At 43.3% G+C, this 20,924-nt stretch overlaps 2 non-coding genes across 2 annotated transcripts; both read left to right on the top strand.

Moving 5' to 3' along the window:
* The first annotated feature begins 18,415 nt into the window (after positions 1 to 18,415).
* On the top strand, positions 18,416 to 18,489 carry Trnat-ugu (transfer RNA threonine (anticodon UGU)). Its single transcript has one exon. It is a non-coding gene; the product is annotated as a tRNA-Thr (tRNA).
* A 1,705-nt stretch (positions 18,490 to 20,194) lies between these two features.
* Positions 20,195 to 20,269, top strand: Trnat-ugu (transfer RNA threonine (anticodon UGU)). The gene has a single exon. It is a non-coding gene; the product is annotated as a tRNA-Thr (tRNA).
* The last annotated feature ends 655 nt before the right edge of the window (positions 20,270 to 20,924 follow it).

Genomic DNA, 20,924 nt, shown 5'->3' with positions numbered 1-20,924 from the left:
TGGGTCTATAATTGTGTGGATCTGTCTTTCGGCCTTTCTTAAAAACGGGAATGACCTGCGCTTTTTTCCAGTCATTAGGTACTTTTCATTGCGTCAAGCGATCTACGATAAATTACTGCTAGAAGGGGAGCAAGTTCTTTCGCATAATCTTTATAGAATCTTATAGGTCTCTCATCTGGTCCTGAAGCCTTTCCACTACTCAGCGATTGTAGCTGCTTTTCAATTCCGCGACCGGTAATCTCAATATCTGCCATTTCGACATTCGCACGACGATTGACAGGAGAGACAGTGTTACGACCTTCCGCCGTGAAACAACTTCGGAAGACCGAATTCAGTATTTCGACCTTCTCTCTGTTATCTTCCGTTTCGGTGCCGATGTGGTCGCTGAGAGAATGAATATATGATTTTGACCTACTTACTGATTTTACATACGATCAAAATCTCTTAGGGTTTCTACTCAAGTAGGTTGACAACGTCTTATTTCGAAATCATTGAACGCTTCTCTCATTGCTCTCCTTACGCTCATTTTAGCTTCGTTCTGATTTTTTTTGTCAGCTAGGTTTTTACTTCTCTAGAAACTGAGATGAAGTGCTCTTTGTTTGCGTAGCGCTTTTCTAACACGGCTATTAAACCATGGTGGATCTTTCCCATCCCTTACAACATTACTCGTAACATACTTGTTTGGGGTATATTGAACGATGCCTTTGAATTTTTTCTATTTATTATGAGGAGGTACTGAATAGGATTGGTGAGAAGAGGAGTTTGTGGCACAACTTGACTAGAAGAAGGGGTCGGTTGGTAGGACATGTCCTGAGGCATCAAGGGATGACAAATTTAGTATTGGAGGGCAGCGTGGAGGGTAAAACTCGTAGAGGGAGACCAAGAGATGAATACACTAAGCAGATTCAGAAGGATGTAGGCTGCAGTAGGTACTGGGAGATGAAGAAGCTTGCACAGGATAGAGTAGTGTGGAGAGCTGCATCAAACCAGTCTCAGGACTGAAGACCACAACAACAACATTCTCCACGTAACTTCCATCTGTCATTTAGTCAGTTGGGACACTTTCTGGTTTTTGAACTTGCATTTGAGAATGCCTATAAAGCCGAAATCATGACTGTGTGAAATAAACGAATAGTAATTTACAGTTTAATGGCGAAAATTTCTTTCAAAACGGTGGCGTGTGTAGCGGGAATGCCGCGAGTCCGCAGCTGTACTTGCGAACTCGTGTACTCGCCCTCCTTTCTGAGCGAGTCGAGTCCACTTTTACTCCGGTGACGAGTGGGCTACGGCGGGGACTAACGAGTCGAACCTCCCAGCATACGGAGACGGCGAATTCGGAGATGATGTCACAGGACTCGCTGGCGATTTTAAAGCGAGTATACGGAGGTCATTTCTGATCTCTGGCTCCTTTCGGTCAGATGTTTCGCAACGGCCGTGCTCTGGCAGCGCCAGTACCACATTGCCAAAAACAAGACCTCTGGTACGGGTGAAAATAACCGTGACGTTCGACACGTCTATTAGTTTAGTTTTTTATTCTCTCTGCTTCGTCTGCCGTCTCTTTTTTCTTCATCCAACATCACAGAATTCCTTTATTTCGCCTAGCATGCCGTCCCCAGTTTTGATGGTAAGTTTATCGCTAACCATATCTGTTATACGCATTACTTTCGGCTTCCTTTGATTTACTGTCTTTCTGTATTCTGTGCTCGGTAGACTTAATTTCATTGAGCAAGAACTGTAATTCTTCCTTACTTTCACTGAGAATAGCAATGTCATGAGCAAGTCTTGTTATCGATTTCGTTTCACACCCTGAATTTAATCCCTTCCCGAAAAGTCCCAGAATGCCCAAAGAAGAAAATTTCTTCACTTAGGAACGTACGTCTTGGGGTTTGGAAGCCTACAACACCATAAGACACCACTTTTACTGGCTTGAATGCTGGACGTTGCTAAGTGTAATACATTACTTCACCCAGTAATTCTTCGATAGTAGAGGTACGCAACCATTCAGATTTGATTCAAATTGGAATTAAGGAAAAGTCTTGATAGCACAATTCTTTAATAAATGTTACGCATCTCGAAAAATTATCGTCAGACAGAAGCTGTGGGACAATGTACAGAAATTATTAATAGTGAGTAACACATACCAGTACAGTTGCATGAGCATGACAAACACTATGCACTATTATTTCATTATTTACATGTAAATCTAGATTTAGGGGTCAGCAAAAGGAGCATATGGACTGTGTGTAGAAATATGGAATTACAATTCTAATTTTATAAAGACTGCCAACAGCAGTACTGTTAGTTGAATGACTGTAAGTGGCAAACTGTCTGCAGCGTATTAGCCGACAGATGGCTTAAGCATTAACCAAAGACAATTCACATCGATGAGTAATACACTAATTTGGCATTCTCTACATAAAGACTTAACATAGCAGATGCTATTAGCGAATAAGCATTTTCTCTCATATTACGTCACATAACACATTTTATCGCATACCGGAAGAAGAAGAACTCCGCCTTCAGGCCACAAGTGGCCTACCGGGGCCATCCGACAACCGTGTCATCCTCAGTGGAGGATGCGGATAGAGGGGCGTGGGGTCAGCACACCGCTCTCCCGGCCATTATGATGCTATTCTTGACCGAAGCCGCTACTATTCGCTCGAGTAGCTCCTCAATTGGCATCAAGAGGCTGAGTGCACCCCGAAAAATGGCAAAAGCGCATGGCGCCCCGGATAGTCACCCATCCAAGTGGCGACCACGCCCGACAGCTCTTAACTTTGGTGATGTCACTGGAACAGGTGTATCCACTGCGGCAAGGCCGTTGCCATCGCATACCGGTACGTTTTAGAACTTCATATAGTACTTACTGGTGTAGCAACATATATAAATTTCCTTGTATTTGTCGACTACCGTATTACTTTACTTCACGTGTTATTTTACTTATTGGTGCAGCAACAATTGTTATCACATCCTACGTATACGAATCTCATGCAGTGAAATAGTTTTCATCTCCACAGACAATTTGACATTTGCATACATTGAACAGACAACTGTACCACGATAGGCAGTCTTTATGAAAATAGAACTGTATTTCTATATGCAGTGCTCAATTTGTGGAGGCTAAAACTACATCTACATGAAAGCAATGAAATAATTGTGTATACATTTCATGATCATTCATTACAGGTATGCGAATACTAGTATCTCTTACTCACTATTAATAATTTCTGTACACTGTCGTAGAGCTTATGTCTGACGGTGATTTTTCGAAACGAGTAACATTTAATACAGAACTGTGCGATCAGTACTTTCCCTTAGTTCCAATTTATGTCCAAGTGGAATAAGATATGTTTTTCTGACAATGTCCTGCTAAAAACCATTCCGCGACAGTTCCGTGGGCCTACCTTTGTTTGCTTTAACTGAATTTGGACACTAGGTCCAAATCACGTACACCACCACCCGCCAGATCATGTTTCACTTGGTTGTGGTGGGTGTCCTGCTCAATAATGGAGGAAAAGAAACAGTAGACGGTCTTTTTAATAATTCCAGAAAGAAACTTAAAATGGCTGCCGCTGACGTACAGAACGGAACCTTCGCATCACGAAATCCGCTTGGGAAATTATTGGGCAGCTATATTTGGTACCTGTATACGACGTGCGGCTCCTGCACGGTAGAAGCAGGAGGCGGTGAGTCGGCGTCACGCTACGGTATTTGCAAAGACGGCAGGAAGCACAGCGTGGCGGACAGGTGAGCGCCGGGCTGGCGTGATAGGTCGGCGCGTGCTTCGGGCTCCAAACTGCGTCATTAGCTGCCCGTGCCGGAAGGGGCGCCCACGTGTCTCTGGTCGCGGCGGAAGCCGAGTCAACAACCTGCCCGCCTGCCGCAGGTAACTGGCCGCCGCAGATCATATCACGCACCGCTTCCACTGTGAATGGGTGTGGGGGGATGGCTCTCACGAACGTTAAGAGACTCTCGACGATCCTGCCTCTAAAAAGAGTATCACCTGAGTGCCGGATGGGATATACTGCCAGGTATGGTTGGCTAGTACAAATGTGGCGAATAAGAATCCATGGATCGACACATCCCAGGGAAGGGAACTCTCAGAAATGGGTCTAACCTGGACTTCGGACCTTCACAGAAGCAAATGGTGAGTGTCACAACATGAAGCAAAAATCTTATACACTCATGCTCATAAATTAAGGATAATGCTGATACATGGTGATAAAACGCTCTTGTAGGCGGTTTGCGGGTTTAAATCACCTCAGGGTATGACCATGCGGTGCATTTGACCTGCGGTCGTCGCACGGTGGCGCTGGCATCAGTCCACAAACGCAGAGGTGTGAAGGTGGATGTCAGAGTACGGTACAGTGAGTAAATGTACAGACGTTTTCAGACATGCTAATGGTGACTGTGTGTTGAAAGTAGCTCAAAGAACACATATTGATGACGTCATGAGGGGTAGCATACTAGGGCGACTGGAGGCCGGTCAAACACAGCAGGTCATAGAACGGGACTCTCTGTGTGCCACAAAGTGTGATCTCAAGATTATGGCAACGCTTCCAGCAGACAGGAAACGTGTTCAGGCGCTGCAGCACGGGACGTCCACAGTGTACAACAACACAAGAAGACCGATATCTCACCATCAGTGCCCGCAGACGGCCACGGAGTACTGCAGGTAGCCTTGCTCGGGCCCGTACCGCAGCCACTGGAACAGTTGTCTCCAGACACACAGTCTACAGACGACTGAACAGACATGGTTCATTCACCCAGAGACGTGCAACATACACTCCACTGACGCCTGGTCACAGGAGAGCCCGGAAAGCCCGGTGTCAAGAACACAGTACATGGTCATTGGAACAGTGCTCCCAGGTTATGTTCACATATGAGTCCAGGTATTGTCTGAACAGTGATTCTGACCGGGTGAACCAGGAACCAGATACCAATCCCTTAATGTCCCTGAAATGGACCTGTATGGAGGTCGTGGTTTGATTGTGTGGGGTGGGATTACAATTGGTGAACGTACACTCCTGCATGTCTTTGACAGAAGAACTGTAACAGGTCAGCTGTATCGGGACGTCATTTTTCACCAGTATGTCCGCCTTTTCAGGGGTGCAGTGGGTCTCACCTTCCTCCTGATGGATGATAACGCACGGCCCCACCGAGCTGCCATCGTGGAGGAGTACCTTGAAACAGAAGATACCAGGCGAATGGACGTGGAGGAGTACCTTGAAACAGAAGATACCAGGCGAATGGAGTGGCCTGCCCGTTCTCCAGACCTAAAACCCATCGAGCATGTCTGAGATGCTCTCGGTGGATGTATCGCTGAACGTCTTCAAACCCCTGGGACACTTCACGAGCTCCGACAGCTATACCCCAGCAGCTGCTCGACCACCTGATCCAAAGCATGCCAACCTGTTGTGCGGCCTGTGTACGTGTGCATGGTGATCGTATCTCATATTGTTGTCGGGATAGAGGCGCAGGAAACAGTGACGTTTTGTAGCACATGTGTTTCGAGACGGTTCTCTCAACCTATCACCAATACCGTGGACTTACACATCTGTGTCGTGTGTGTTCCCTATGTGCCTATGTTATTAGCGCCAGTTTTGTGTCGTGCCACGTTGTGTGGCACCACATTCTGCAGTTATCCTTAATTTATGAGCATGAGTGTATTTATCAAACTTTGTGGAGATGTTCATCATTTATCAGGTACTAATTAAACTTTCGTCTATTTGGAACTAACATCAATCATCAACGTCAGCATGAGACGTGACACCTACAGGCACGAATGTTCACTTGAAGTCGTTGTGGTATGAAAGCAAACAGCCTTTAAATGTCAAGGAATTTCTTGCCATGCCTGGAATACACCACTATGTCAATTTATGAAATTTTCTGGCTGTTGGTTGGTATGGAAGTATACGTCTTCCCATCGCGTCCCAGACATGCTCTATGGGTGACAATTATCCGCTAAAATTGGCCACCTGGTTCCGCCGTGACAATTTTAAAATCTTTCAAAGAAGGTCTACGCTCAGAAGTGCGGAAATACTCAAATCGTGCAGTATTAGTTGGGGTCGACTTTAACCTTTCGAGTACAGACTTGTACGTCTATGGATTTACTGCGGAAGGTACAGCCAAGTAGCCTTTGAAGTATTTTTGAATACGATTTCCGAAAGCTGTCGTGAGCAGCTAGTTCGACAGCCCACACGCAATGGAAATATTTTACACCTTGCAGCTTCAAACAGGCTTGACCTTTTCGAAGGTTCCGATATAGAGACCGGAATTAGTGATCACGATATCACAGCAACGATGGTTACAAAAGTTAATATTTTTGCTAGCAAGATTAGATAAGCAGTTGTTAGCATCTCACTATAAAATGAATGGGTATCATTTAGTTCCAGTACGATGGACGTAGAAGAATTATGGGGAAAGGTTAAGGGTATTGTAAATGGCACCCAGGAGAAGACTGTGTGGAGTAAGTGGATTAACGAGGAAAAGACCGACAGCGGCTTAATAACAAAGTTCAGAAGTTGCTGAGGAAATAGAGGCTGTTGCGCACTCGGTTAAAAAAAAAGGAGCAAATGACGACCGGCGAAAGTTAGGAGAAATACGTGTGCCAGTAAAAAACTCGATGCGCGAAGACTACAACTACCACCGTGATACATTAGCAGAAGATGTTGCCGAGAACCTGAGAAAAAATCTCTAAGTGTATCGAAGGCTTCGTTCTGTATTGGCACTCGTTGCCCAGTCTGGTGTGGCAATATAAGACACTAGAAGTAAAGCCAAAGTTTTAAATATCGCGTTTAAGAAACCATTCACGCAAAAGGATCGTGCAAGCGCACCGTCGTTTGGACATCGTACAGACTCCTGTGTGGAGAACATACTAATGGAAGACATCCCTAGCGTAGATAAGAAATAGAAAGAGTTGAAAACGGTTAAGTCCTCAGGTCCCAATGGAAATCCAATTCGCTTTTACAGAGAACACTGTACGATTTTGGCTCCGCAGTTAGCTTACATTTACTGCGAATCTCTCGCACACCACAAAGTCCCAAGAGCATGGAAATAAATTGTGGCAACTCCCGCATGTAAGGAGAGCAAAAGAATGAACAGGTTCACAAACCAGCACGGATTTAGATAGCATTGCTCGAGCGAATCTCAGCTTGCCCTTTTATCACATGATATCCACCAAACTATGGATGAACGACAACAAGCAGATTCCATATTCGTACATTACCAAAAAGTGTTTGACACGATGCCCCACTGGACACTCTTAACGAATGGAATATGGAGTCCGAAAGAACCGACAACATTGGTGATCTTGAAGCTCTCGGAGCTACAGAGGTCTGGATTTCACTGTAATTTCATTCTTCGAGAGCTCCAAGATCACCAATGGTGTCGGACACCATATTCATATAGATGAGGCTTACCGGCCAATGATCATCTGTAGTGCGGTGTCACCCACATTGCTCAAACTCTTACGGGAATCGGTAGATTGACTGCCGCGAGTAATGAGTACAGTGAGCAGGGGCACTACAAATGTAGTGTGTGGACAATAAGCTGTAAATGTGGGTCTTGCGGCGAGCGTGTCAGAGATAAGTCCCTGCAGTCGCAATATCCTCTGTGTCTACGATGGCTCAGTCGGATAGTGTGATAGTGTGTTTGCCGTGCAAGCAGGCGATTCCGGGTTCGAGTCCCGTCGGGGCGTACATTTTCAACGGTTCCCGGTGATATTAATCAACGCCTGTAAGCAACTAGAGAGGTCTGTATTTCACTGTAATTTCTCTCTCAACGAAGGTACGAGCATATGGATTACGTTCCCAGATATGTGAGAGGCTCGAAGACTTGTTAAGAAATAAAACTCAGTTCGTTGTCCTCGACGGTGAGTGTTCATCCGAGACGAGGGTATCGTCAGATGCGTCACAGGAAAGTGTTATAGGACAGTTCTTATTCTTCACGTACATAAAATATATGACAGACAGGATGAGCAGCAATCTGCGGTTGTTTGTTGATGATGCTGTGGTGTACTACAGAGATGTGTCGTTGTTGGGTGACTGCAGGAGCATAAGAGATACTTACCAAAGTTTCTAGCTGGTGTGATGAATGGAAACTTGAAATCAACTTAGAGAAATCTTATTTAATGCAAGTAAGTAGGAAAAACAATCTCGCTAAGTTAGAATACAGTACTAATAGTGTACTCCCTGACACAGCCATTGTAGTGGGACGCGAAATGGAAGCGTCACCCATCCACCAGTGTCAGCACAGTTTGCAGGTGAATATAAGTTTAATTTAGTTTGTTTATGTATTTTTGTAATATTTTGTAATGATGGTGAATTATCTAAAAGTTTTGTATTTTTTTATGTTTCATGTTCGGAGAGGGCGGCGCAACGAACGGAGACAGCATCTTCGCTGCCGCGACCAGAGAGGAAATTGCTGGTCACTATACGTCGCGGGTCGACAGCCAAAGAGCAACAGAAGATCCTGGAACCGAGTTGTTGCGTCGTGATTCTAAAAATTGAAAATGAATTTTTTGTACTCTTTTTGTATAACAATGACGTCATAGAGAGCTTAATCTTATTGGAAAAGTCAGTCCTAGTTTGTCAACGGTCAAGTTCACATCTGTATGTAGGAAGCTAATAAAATAGTGGATGCTACTAAAGTTGAAACAAGATTTGACAAGATTATGGAATTTTGACAACGTTCATCGCAACTTTGAATCTGAAAAGTTTATTCAATGTGTGCTTCTAATATCGATTAAACCAAGATAACGTGTGTCAATATAATTTCTGAGGAGAAACAAACGACATCTAAAATTGCAAAAGTTTACGAAAACCAATTGGCCCAAGTGATGTAATTCGTTTTACAGTTTCGTTCAAGAACCATTCTGTGACAATTTAAAAAGAATATAAATCATTTTGAAGTGGGTTGTAACTGACGTAGGTGACGAAGTCTGCACATGGTCATATGTCGAAAGAAAACCATTTATAAACAAACCTATACGTCGTTACACTACACCATGTCGATTAATATCTAGACTTAATTTTGCAAAGCGACAACGTAAGGAAGTAATAGGAAAAGCGAATGGTAGACCTCGGTTTTTGGGAGACGTTTAGGAACTTATGGTTCATTTGTAAAGGAGATCCCGTGTAGGACACTTGTACACGTCATTCTTGAGTACTACTTGTGTCTTTGGAATCCTCACCAGATCGCATTGAAGGAAGACATCGAAGCAATTCAGAGGCTGGCTGCTAGGCTTTTCTACCGGTATGTTCATCCAATAAGCGAGAGGTCAGGAATGCTTTGTGAAACGAGGTGAGAGGACGACGTTCCTTCCGTGGAACATATCTCAGAACATTTAGAGAAGCAGTATTTGTAGCCGACTGCGGAAAGATTCTACTGTCACCAACGTAAGTTTAGCGTAAGGACCACGAAGGTAAGAGAAATGAGGGCTCGTACTGAGGCACAGTGACAGTCGTATTTCCCTCGCTCTGTTTGAGAGTGGAAGAGGATAGGAAGTGACTATTTTAGTAGTGGTACACACCATTCTCCGCTTCAGTAGCTCTCGGAGTATGTATGTCAATGTTGATAACAGGCGTTGTACCTTTCGCAGAGAACAATACCGCTTGTACTTTGTTCCTCCACACTAGCCGTATTTCTCTCGAACATGTTGGCAGACGACTGCACACGGATGTGGCCACGTTTGTGCCGAGACAACTTACGAGATTGTACTCCGGGCTACGCGCGCACCTGTGGTTCCCGTCGTCCGCCAAATGTCGCCATCTGTGCGTCCCGGGCCAGCTGCTGCATATTGCTGCCTGAGTATAACGTATATACTGGCACAGCTGCGCCTGTAGAACGCGAGGTCTTATAAATCTACGAGGGTACTCACATAAAAAGTAGGGTTTGATAGTATTTGCAGTAATAACTTGTGCACCTGACAACGTAAAATTGTTAGTTTGTATCTAGAGATTACGTACTTGTGTTCATCGTCATCCCTTTACGGCCACCATTAAAAGAGCCCATAGGTTCGAAACATTCGGCACCACGTCGGAATCACACATCAGAAAAGTTTCATCCCGACTAATAACGAATACGTAAGTTTGCAGTGTTTATAGGGTGACCATAAAGTCTATTTACAAATTCAAAAATTTATTACACATGCAATGGAGAATCACGTTGAATTTATTACAAATTTTCTTTGGCCACAACTAATACAGCGCTATATGGGCATCAGCAAAATAGCACTCGATTTATTCCTATGTTTGCTGTAGCGAATACTCTTCTGTGCTAACAAAGGCATCAGTAATCTTCTGTTTGAGATCTCTGATGTCCCATATCCGATACACTGCATTTCTAATGTAACCCCATAGTAAGAAATCTATAGAAGTGATATGTGATAAAGAGAAAGGTGGCCAGGAAGTCGAACCACCCCTTCCTATCCTTCCGCGTGGAGATATTTCATTTAAAAACTCACAAACATGCATTCTCCAAGGTGGTGGTGTACCATCTCGCTGGAAGATGATGACTAGGGGAGACCGTGGGTAGTTGTTACACGGGGCAAATTGTAACTTGACAATAAAAATTTCCACGCTAGAGCAGTTTACTCGTTGCTCCGCCAGATGGTAGCACTAAGAGACCCCCTCCTCCCATCCTACCTATATCAGCCGTCAGTTGGTAATAAGGCGCTAGTGACAGAAAACGTGTTTTTCCTGTGCTGGAGTAATTTTTTTACTCTGTGTGAATTTTTTCATAGTTCACAGGAAATTGCTGATTTCATTTTAAATTTTGCAACATATCAGCGTCCAACATTCAGGTACGTAGTAGTATACGTTAAACTTCCAAACAAAAAGTTTATATTGTTGATTTCGACAATAAGAGAAAATGGCGTAGCATGGGGTCAGTTGTTACAAAGGCGCAGTTGCAAGTTGTTACAGTGTAACAACTTGCCCCAAAGAGTTTTTATTTCCTTTAATGTAAGCAATTATGTCTATCTACAGGTATAATGCGTAATTATAAGAAGAAGACTGACAGAGGCACTATTCCCAAGAAAACATATGCTGAAGCGGCAAATGAAGCTCTAAGTGGCTTTTCTTCACTGCGGGAAGCTGCCCAAAAGTACAATATAAATTTTATGACGCTGCAGAGGTTTTGTAAGCGAATGGAATCAACAAAGGGAGGTAGGCAGCTTATTTTTCATTGTCAGCGTCGCCAACTGTGGCGTTGTAGATTATTGGTTTTATATAACGTGCAAATACATCAATATATCTAAGCAAATTAATCTCTTCTGACATAACAGATACGCGCAGGAAAACGTAGCCTATAACAGCCTATCACAATTTTTCTTGTCTGCTTACTTTCAGAATCGGGAGAGATGCTTGTGCCAAACGTTGGTTATAAGCGATCTCGGCAGGTTTTCAAGAAGCAGAGCTGGAAGAATACATTCAGAAAGCTGCTAAGCTCTACTATGGACTTTCTGCGAAGGAAGTGAGGAGTCTAGCATTTCAATATGCCGTGAACAGTAATGTCAAGTTTCCCGTTGGTTAGAGCGATGTAGAACTAGCTTTCACTGACTGGTTTGGAGGATTCCTCAAACGAAAGAAAACGCTTTCCATCCGCACACCAGAAGGTACCAGCCTAAGCAGGGCTGCAAGTTTCAGTAAGCGCAATGTAGGTAGATTTTTTACAAATCTAAGTGAAGTTTATGATCGATACAAATTTCAACGTCAAGAAGTGTATAATGTGGACGAGACTGCCGTCACCACGGTACAAACGCCTGCCAAAATTGTAGCAAGGAAAGGAATTAAACAAGTCGGTGCTATAAAGTCTGCTGAAAGAGGGACTCTAGTTACTGTTGCCTTGGCAGTAAATGCGTCTGGAAACTCAATCCCGCCTTTCCTCGTGTTTCCAAGAAAGAACTTCAGGGATTATTTCCTTCGAAATGGGCCAGAAGGTAACGCAGGGTCTGCAAACAAGTCAGGGTGGATGACAGGGCAAGATTTTCGCTCGTTAATGCTTCATTTCATTCATCATTTCAGGGATACTAGAGAGCGACCGGTTCTCCTTCTTTTGGACAACCATCAATCGCACCTTGATATTTCAGTGTTGGACGTAGCCAAAGAAAACGGGGTTGTCCTTCTCTCTTTTCCGCCACATACGTCTCATAAATTGCAACCTTTAGACAGAGCTGTGTTTGGCCCATTTAAAAAATATATTAACTCTGCATCAGATGCGTGGATGAAAAACAATGCTGGAAACACTATGACAACATATGACATTCCATTTATAGTTAAACAATCTTTGCTTAGCGCTGCTACGCCAAGGAACATGAAGGCTGGATTTCAAGTGACTGGAATATGGCCATTTAACAGAGACATTTTTACAGACGATGAATTTTTGCCCTCTGCCGTGACGGACCGCCCATACAGGGAAGATGAAACTCTGCTTTCTGTGTCTCTTACGAACTCAGTAGGGGATGGGGTTCCCAGCACATCAACAAGTGTGGAATCAAGTCCGACACCTTGTACCTCAACAGTTAGTTCTTGGTTCTGCAAACTCCGTACACACACATGTGCCACCTGAAGAACTGAGGCCTTTCCCGAAAGCTCCTTCCCGCAAGAAAACAGTAAGAAGGAATAAACGAGTGAGTGCTGTCCTGACTGATTCACCAGTAAAAGCAGCATCGACAGTTGAGGCAAATAGACAGAAGAAACCTGCAAGACGACGACTGGTGTTGGCGCCGTAAAATAAAAACAAGAAAGCAAAAACGGGGAAAGGAAAATGTGAGATCGTAGAATCATCTGATGAGGAAGACGACTGCGTTTGTATTGAGTGTATGGAACCATACTCTCTGTCAAGACCAACAACCACATGGCTACAGCGCACAAAATGTAAAAGGTGGGCACATGATAGGTGTGCCAAGCATGACGGTTTCTTTATTTGTAAAAACTGTAGCTCTGATAATTAACTTGATATTTCTTCATCAGATTAATGATGACCGTATGTCAAATTAGTACTGTGTTTCAAGTTTTGTGATTTGTTACCACCTCTTGAATTAAAACTAATGATTAAATAAATCTGTGTTATGGAACCAAAAGTATATTTTTTCTTAATTATTATGTAACAACTCACCCCATATAGTCTAACAAGATGCCCCACAGTGGGGTAGGTTGTTACATCGTACAAGCTAGCAAAAAAGTTGATGTAGAGCTTAACAATCTGAGCTTACATTTATGACAAAAATTTCATTGTGAAGACTAAATAATGGGCTAACTTTTGGCATCTGTCCAATCGACATACGTGTTTTGTGTCGAGGTATACGAGATTCCAAAACAATTTGTAACAACTAGCCTCGATCTCCCCTATTTGATGGTCATGAAGATGTATGTAACTTTTGTGGCTTTGGAGCCATTACTTTATTCCTAATGGTTATTCCTGAGTTGAGCGAGGCTATAACAGCAAATGTATGAAGTCAGAAGGTGCAATAAGGCAGTTACGACAGTGATGCTGCTACCTTGATGCCGCGCTCATAGGAAACTGCGCCAACCGAAACTACTCGTGTTATGATTAGCTGCTTTAGTGTAAGCTGGAGGGTGTTATACTGTTGTCTATGCAACAAATCTCTAATTTTCATTTTTATAATAAATTAATTAATCTCCAGATATAGTCTAAAATAGCATGGGAGACCCTCTCAGGACTGTAATGTTATGACGTATTTAGAATATAATTTTACAGTTAATTAGAAATAAAGAGTTTACTTACTAAGGAGACACTCATTGGCAATCTAATGAATGAGTGACCAGGGAAGTGGCTCGCGCCACCTAATCAGAGTGTGTCTCATGGCCTGGCATTAGAAAGTGCGCGATTTAGCTCGGTTGTTATATTACAAGTTCAAGAATGTTTATTTGCCTTTTGATATGTTAACGATATGTATTCCTTAGTTAGAAATTGATAAAGGACTGAAATTTGACTAATGAGAATGAGTGACGATTTATCGTGATTACACAGCACTGTAGAACTCAGTTTCCTATTTTCTTTCATGGAATATGTCTACATAAAAAAAAGCTTCCATCGCTGGTAAACGCTCGATTTCAATATTTAGATAAGAGATTTAGCCTGTTTCACTGTAATTTTATAAAAACCTGTCAACAAAATCAATAGACTCAAGACCTACGTACTACTTCTGTGCTGTGGCAACGACATCTCATGAAGACGCCAGACTGGTGGAACCATTAGAGCTTTAGTGTCTTATTCTCATGTGACAACATATAGATAACCTCCTACATGTCCTGCTGCTTCAGTATAAATGGAGGCAGTTACTTGCTATCTGCGGTAACCTAAGAATGGGGGTTGCGCATCAGTTCTATAAACATGTGCTATTTAGCGTGCATTTATCGCTAGTCAAAAAGCCGTGCTGTTATGATTTCACCGTATGTGACGTCACCTGTTCAATGGAAAGGTTCAGACAAACATTTTCGATCATTGACGTCTCGCCGAAGAAAACCGCTCTAAAGTTACGGTTACATGTTATTCCACGCCATCCATTCAGCTTTGGACTATCTCGCTGGTTCCCTCGTCACATAAGGGGTTTTCTGATCCCGAGATACGTTGTATGAGTTGAGTTTCGCTGAAAGATGAAATACTGTCTCGCCAGTGACATAAACTCAGTTAAGAAACTTTCATTCACAGATGATCGTTCCAGCATGTTAATTGCAAAGGCGTTTATATTTATAAAACGAATCTTTTCTTCCTGGATCATCATTTGCTTTCAGTGTCCGTAACAGTTTCATACTGCAAGGGTACAACTCGGATTTTGAGAACACTGTTGAAAGTGCTAACTCTATACGGATGGACATGCCGGGAGGACAATTGAAGCCTGAAACTTCTGAGGACAAGCGCTCTACCGACCGAACTCTCCAGGAGCGATTTAACAGCCGCCTCACCTCATATACTGCCTTCCAAATTTCGATAAGTTTGATAAAACCGCTTCATTTGTAAATGATATTTATTAGTATGACTAGTTTCGGAGACTATTTCTCCGTCATCTGGATGTCGGCCTAGTAAACATTATTTGCAATTGAAGCGTATTTCTCAATCTTAGCAATATGATCCTCTTTTGTGGTTGTTCGCCAAATCAGACTTTATCTTCCGAACTTTACTCTGAAAGCTAGGAGATGAGGTCCTGGTGGAAGTATGGCTGTGAGGGGAGCTGGTAAGCCCTGCCTGGAGAGGTCAGTCGGTAGAGTGCTTGTCCGGAGAAGGCAAGGTCGCAGCTTCTAGTCGCGCTGCGGCAAGCAGTTTTAAACTTCCGGGAAGTTTACAAGTGAGCGCACACTCCCCTGCAGAGTGAAAATAAATTCTGAAAACTGAGAGCTTGTATTAGACTTTCGATGTTTTCTTAAGATGTTCTACATCTTCCATTTCTCTCTTTATCGATCGCTATCCAGTCCCCCTCAATCTACTTTGCCGTGAACGAATTACTGGACCTAAGGGTGGATCTCTCCCATACTTAAATCTGAAATTTGGCTGTGTCTGGAGGTCCGATTTTGTTTCAGTAAACATTGAAATACGCTGTACCTTCTCACGCGAAATAACCATTTTGTTTGGACTGCATTTCACGGTGTCTCATTTATAGACAGTGTACCTGGAAAAAAAATGCAGCTCGGCAAAAAACTTTGATGATCATTTGAGTACGTGGTACAAATCTGATGAAGATATCTCATCAATTACATATGCAATATTTTTAAAGTAATTGTAAATGGACTTTATGGTCATCAAGTATATCTACAGCATTTACTGATGATTCTCCATCACAGTTACTGTTGTAATCGTCACCAGTTGAAATCAGCACTGGACCTCTACACAGACATGTGGCGCGTCACACATGTCTTCATATCGTTAAGCGCAACTTACAAGCGCAAATGATGAGGTTTTACCGATCAGCGATATAGATAATATATGAATACGACCTGTACTAGTCGAAACCTGCCATCCAAATTGTGGGATGAAGTCTGGTCTGAAAGAAATATTCTAATATTAAATCCAAATAGATCATTATTGTCTGATTTGCTGATTGGGTAATTCATACTTTAAAAGGTTGAATGGAAAAAATTAAATGTCATTATTAACTATGCAAAGGAGGATGTACATCAAAGGACGTTCATGGATGAAAAATAGTGAAGACTCGAAGGAAATAGGTACCATATGGTCTAAGCTTCCTGATCTTGTATGTCGCATAACCAATCCGTTTAGCGAATCGTATAGCTCGTTGCGTCATGAACAGTCAGCAGTGGAAATGAAAGCTAAACAAACGATCTGACGGGATCCAAATCTCACCGCATTTTGCCGCAGCTGTGAGGAACCCTCTACGTCTACATCTATATCTACATCTACATGGAAACTCTGCAAATCACATTTGAGAGCCTGGCAGGGGGTTCATCGAACCACAATAACAATAACTCTCTATTATTCCAATATCGTACACCTCGCGGAGAAAAGGAACACCTACATCTTCCTTTGCGAGCTCTGATTTCCATTATTTCATTATGATGAACGTTTCTCCCTATGTAGGTCGCCGTCAACAAAATGTTTTCGCATTCGGAGGAGAAAGTTGGTGATCAAAGTTTTTTGAAAAGATTCCGCCACAACGAAAAACTCCCTTGTTTTAATGATGTCCGCCCCAAATCCTGTATCATTTCAGTGGTACTCTCTCCCCTATTTCGCGATAATACAAAACGTGCTGCCCTTCTTTGAACTTTCTCGATGTACTCCGTCAGTCCTACCTGGTAAGGATCCCACACCGCGCAGCAGTACTCTAAAAGAGGACGGACAAGCGTAGTGTAGGCAGTCTCTTTAGTAGATCTGTCACATTTTCTGAGTTGTTGCTGCCTGTGCACCACGGAGTCCCGGATTCGATTTCCGGTGGGATTGGGGATTTTCTCTGCCAGGGGACTGGGTGTTTGTGTTGTCCTCATTATTTCATCATCATCATTATCACCATTCGTGACAGTGGGTGGATTGGACTGTGTAAAAATTGGGCTTTGTACGGGCGCTCAAGACCATGCAGAATATTTAGCTAAATTTACAGCCATTAGATTTGGCTGATTTATCATGTAATCGAAGTTAAACGGCTTGCTTTTAGCAATCATGTGGATGAACTCATACTTGCATAGGGTCAATTGCCAATTTTCGCACCAGACAGATATCTTTTCTAAATCGTTTTGCAATTTTCTTTGATCTTCTATTGACTTTACTAGTCGATAAACAACCTAATACGGCCGCTCAGATTGTCTTCTAAATCGTTTGTATAAATAAGGAACAGCAAAGGTCCTACAACACTACCTTGGGGAACGCCAGAAATCACTTCTGTTTTGCTCGATGACTTTCCGTTAATTACTACGAACTGTGAGCTGTTTGACAGGAAATCACGAATCCAGTCACGTAACTGAGACGATATTCCGTAAACACGCAATTTCATTACAAGCCGCTTGTGTGGTACAGTGTCAAAAGCCTTCTGAAATGTAGAAATATGAAATTAATTTGAAATCCCTTGTCAATAGCACTCAACAATTCGTGTGAGTAAAGATCTAGTTGTATTTCACAAGAATGATGGTGCTTTCTAAATCCTTGTTGACTACGTGTCAATAGACCGTCTTTTCGAGATAATTCATAATGCTGTAACGCAGTATATGTTCCAAAATCCCGGTGCATATCGACGTTAACGCATTGGGCCAGTAATTTAGTGGATTTCTACTACTGCCGTTCTTGAATATTGGTGTGACTTGTGCAACTTTCCCGTCGTTAGCTATGGAACTTTCGTCGAGCGACCGGTTGTATATGATTGTTAAGTATGGAGTTATTGTAATGGTTCAAATGGCTCTGAGTACTAAGGGACTTATCATCTGAGGTCATCAGTCCCCTAGAATTTAGAACTACTTAAACCTAACCAACCTAAGAACATCACACACATCCATGCCCGAGGCAGGATTCGAACCTGCGACCGTAGCGGTCGCGCGGTTCCAGTCTGAAGCGCCTAGAACCGCTCGGTCACTCCGGCCGGCGATGGAGTTATTGTATCAGCATACTCTGAAAGGAACCTAACTTTAGTCTCGACCGGAAGACTTGCTTTTGTTAAGTGATTTAAGTTGCTTCACTACTACAAGGATGTCTATTTGTCTATTTCTACGTTACTCATGTTTGCAGCTGTTCATGGTTCGAATTCTGGAATATTTACTTCATATATATACCATCTTCTCCTGTGCGGATGCACAAACAGTGCCCGAACTCTTACGGGAATCGGCAGTAAAGCCGCTTGTAAAGAGTATAATGGGCAGGGGCACTATGAGTGTAGTGTGGGACAATAAGATGCGAGTGGGTCTCACGGGAGGCGTGCCAGAGATAAGTCCCTGCAGTCACAGTATCCTCTGTGTCCTCGGTGGCTCAGCTGGATAGAGCGTCTGCCATGTAAGCAGGAGATCCCGGGTTCGAGTCCCGGTCGGGGCACACATTTTCAACATGTCCCCAATGAAGTACATCAACGCCTATTTGCAGCTAGGGTGTCCCTTTAATTATCATTTCATTTCTAGCAAAGATGCATGGTCATCCACGGTAACTGTTCTTTCGGGAACAGATACTACCGTCATATATAGTTAAAATATGGTTTCCCGGCCATTGACCTTCTTGTGCAAACGCACACGCTATGCCCGAACTCGTACGGGACTTGGTAGATTAATCTGCCACGAGTAATGAATATGATGGGCAAACATCTACGAGGGTCAGTCAAAAAGTAATGCCTCCTATTTTTTTTCTACGTTTAATTGTCAGGAAATTTAAATGCAATTACATAGGTTGAAAACCACAACATTGAGGATCATTTTGTCATTTTTCAATGTAATCTCCGCCCATCTCTACAGTTTTGGTCCATCTTTGAACAAGGGCATGTATCCCAGCACGGTAAAAATCACAGCTCTGCTTCCTAAGCCATTGACGCACGGATGTTTTGACGGCCTCCTCATCTTCAAAATGAATCCCACGATGAGCTTCTTTTAGTGGCCCGAACAGATGGAAGTCTGATGGTGCCAGGTCAGGGCTGTATGGGGGATGAGGCAAAACTTCCCATCCAATTTTGACAATCTCGTCAGAGGTGTGACGACTGGTGTGTGGTCTTGCATTGTCATGCAAAAGAAGAACATCTGCCATTGATTTTGTTGGGCGAACTCGCTGAAGACGTGCTTTAAGTTTGTTGAGGGTTGTGACGTATTGAACAGAATTTATTGCGCATTCCTGCTCCAAAAAATCAACCAGAATCACACCCTCTGTATCCCAGAAAACTGTTGCCATAACTTTCCCTGCCGATCGCACAGTTTTGAATTTTTTCTTCCTCGGCGAGCTTGTGTGACGCCACTCCATTGACTGCCTCTTTGATTCGGGTTCAAAAAAATGCACCCATGTTTCGTCCCCGGTCACAATTTTTTTCAGAAACTCATCTCCCTCCAAACGGAAGCGCTGCAAGTGTTGGGAGGCTATTGTTTTCCTTGCCTCTTTATTCTGATCGGTTAACATTCTTGGAACCCACCGTGCACAAACTTTTGAGTACCCCAATTGTTTAATAATCGTGATCACACTGCCTTTACTAAGAGAAATAATGCGACACACTTCATCTGCAGTCACCCGACGGTCACCACGAATGATGTCATCAACTTGCTGAATGTTGTGTGGAGTCACTGCACTCACCGGCCTGCCGCTCCGCTTTTCGTCAGTCAACGGTGTTTGCCCTTCAGCTTCCTTACAACGACGAACCCATCGTCTAACAGTGCAGACTTCCACTGTCACAACACCATACACCTTCTTCAGTCTTTCATGAATGCGTATGGGCGTTTCACCTTCTGCATTCAAGAATTCAATCACACAACACTGTCTCAAACGAACATCGATGTCGGCCATCTTACAAACTTCTGCTGTGCTGCCACCTGTTGACACAGAAAGTTACTACTGCAGTGGATTGCAGAAGAAGGTTTGAGGAATGGCGCCAAATTCAAATTTTTCACTTAACTTAATTTCTTTAAGTAGAAAAAAAATGGGAGGCATTACTTTTTGACCGACCCTCGTATTAGGCGCACTACGAATGTAGTGGTGTGGACATGTTGGGAATGTGGTTCTCACGGGGAGCGTGCAAGGGATAAGTCCCTGCAGACGCACTATCCTCTGTGCCCTCGGTGGCTCGGCTGGATAGAGCGTCTGCCATGTAAGCAGGAGATCCCGGGTTCGAGTCCCGGTCGGGGCACACATTTTCAGCTGCCCCGCGTATAAACGCCTGTGTGCAGCTAGGGGTATTGATTTCACTGTAATTTCATATTTACTTCGTCTTCTTTGCTGAAGGAATTTCGGAAGGCTGTGTTTAGTTACTCTGCATTTGCAGTACTATCTGGCTTCGAATTTGGGGAGGAACACCTCCATTGTATACCTATGCCGCTGGTGTCAGTTGTTCTGGTCGACAACGCATGGCTGACAAGAATTACCGTTCACTTGTACGGACTATAATGAGGTTTATACAACCGCACTTCAGAAGATGAATCGCACATTCAGTGATGAACAACCTTGCAGTACCATATTCCTTTTAAGAGGTGCTGAAGCTACCTTTTTATATGAGGACTTGTGATCACTGAACGTCACGGGGAACCGAGATAAATCTATGTGCAGAATGGGACGCTCGGAAAAAAACGATATGTGAAACGTGTTGGTTTGTTGAATACGTGGGGCGATGGATTCCTCTTGCTAGCAAGTCAAAAGGCAACAGAAGCCACAGGAAAATATCCTCGTGAGATCTACCACTTTCACAAAAGAAAAATAGGAAGACTGTCGTGTAAAATCATGTCAGCGAGAGGATCATTAGAGACGAAGCACACGTGCAAATAAAACGCCCAGCTGGGTCCATAAAA

Source organism: Schistocerca cancellata, chromosome 6 (genome assembly GCF_023864275.1).
Source record: "Schistocerca cancellata isolate TAMUIC-IGC-003103 chromosome 6, iqSchCanc2.1, whole genome shotgun sequence".
Lineage (NCBI taxonomy): Eukaryota > Metazoa > Arthropoda > Insecta > Orthoptera > Acrididae > Schistocerca > Schistocerca cancellata.
The sequence above is the reverse complement of the archived record's forward strand: the minus strand, read 5'-3'. Positions and strand labels throughout refer to the sequence as shown.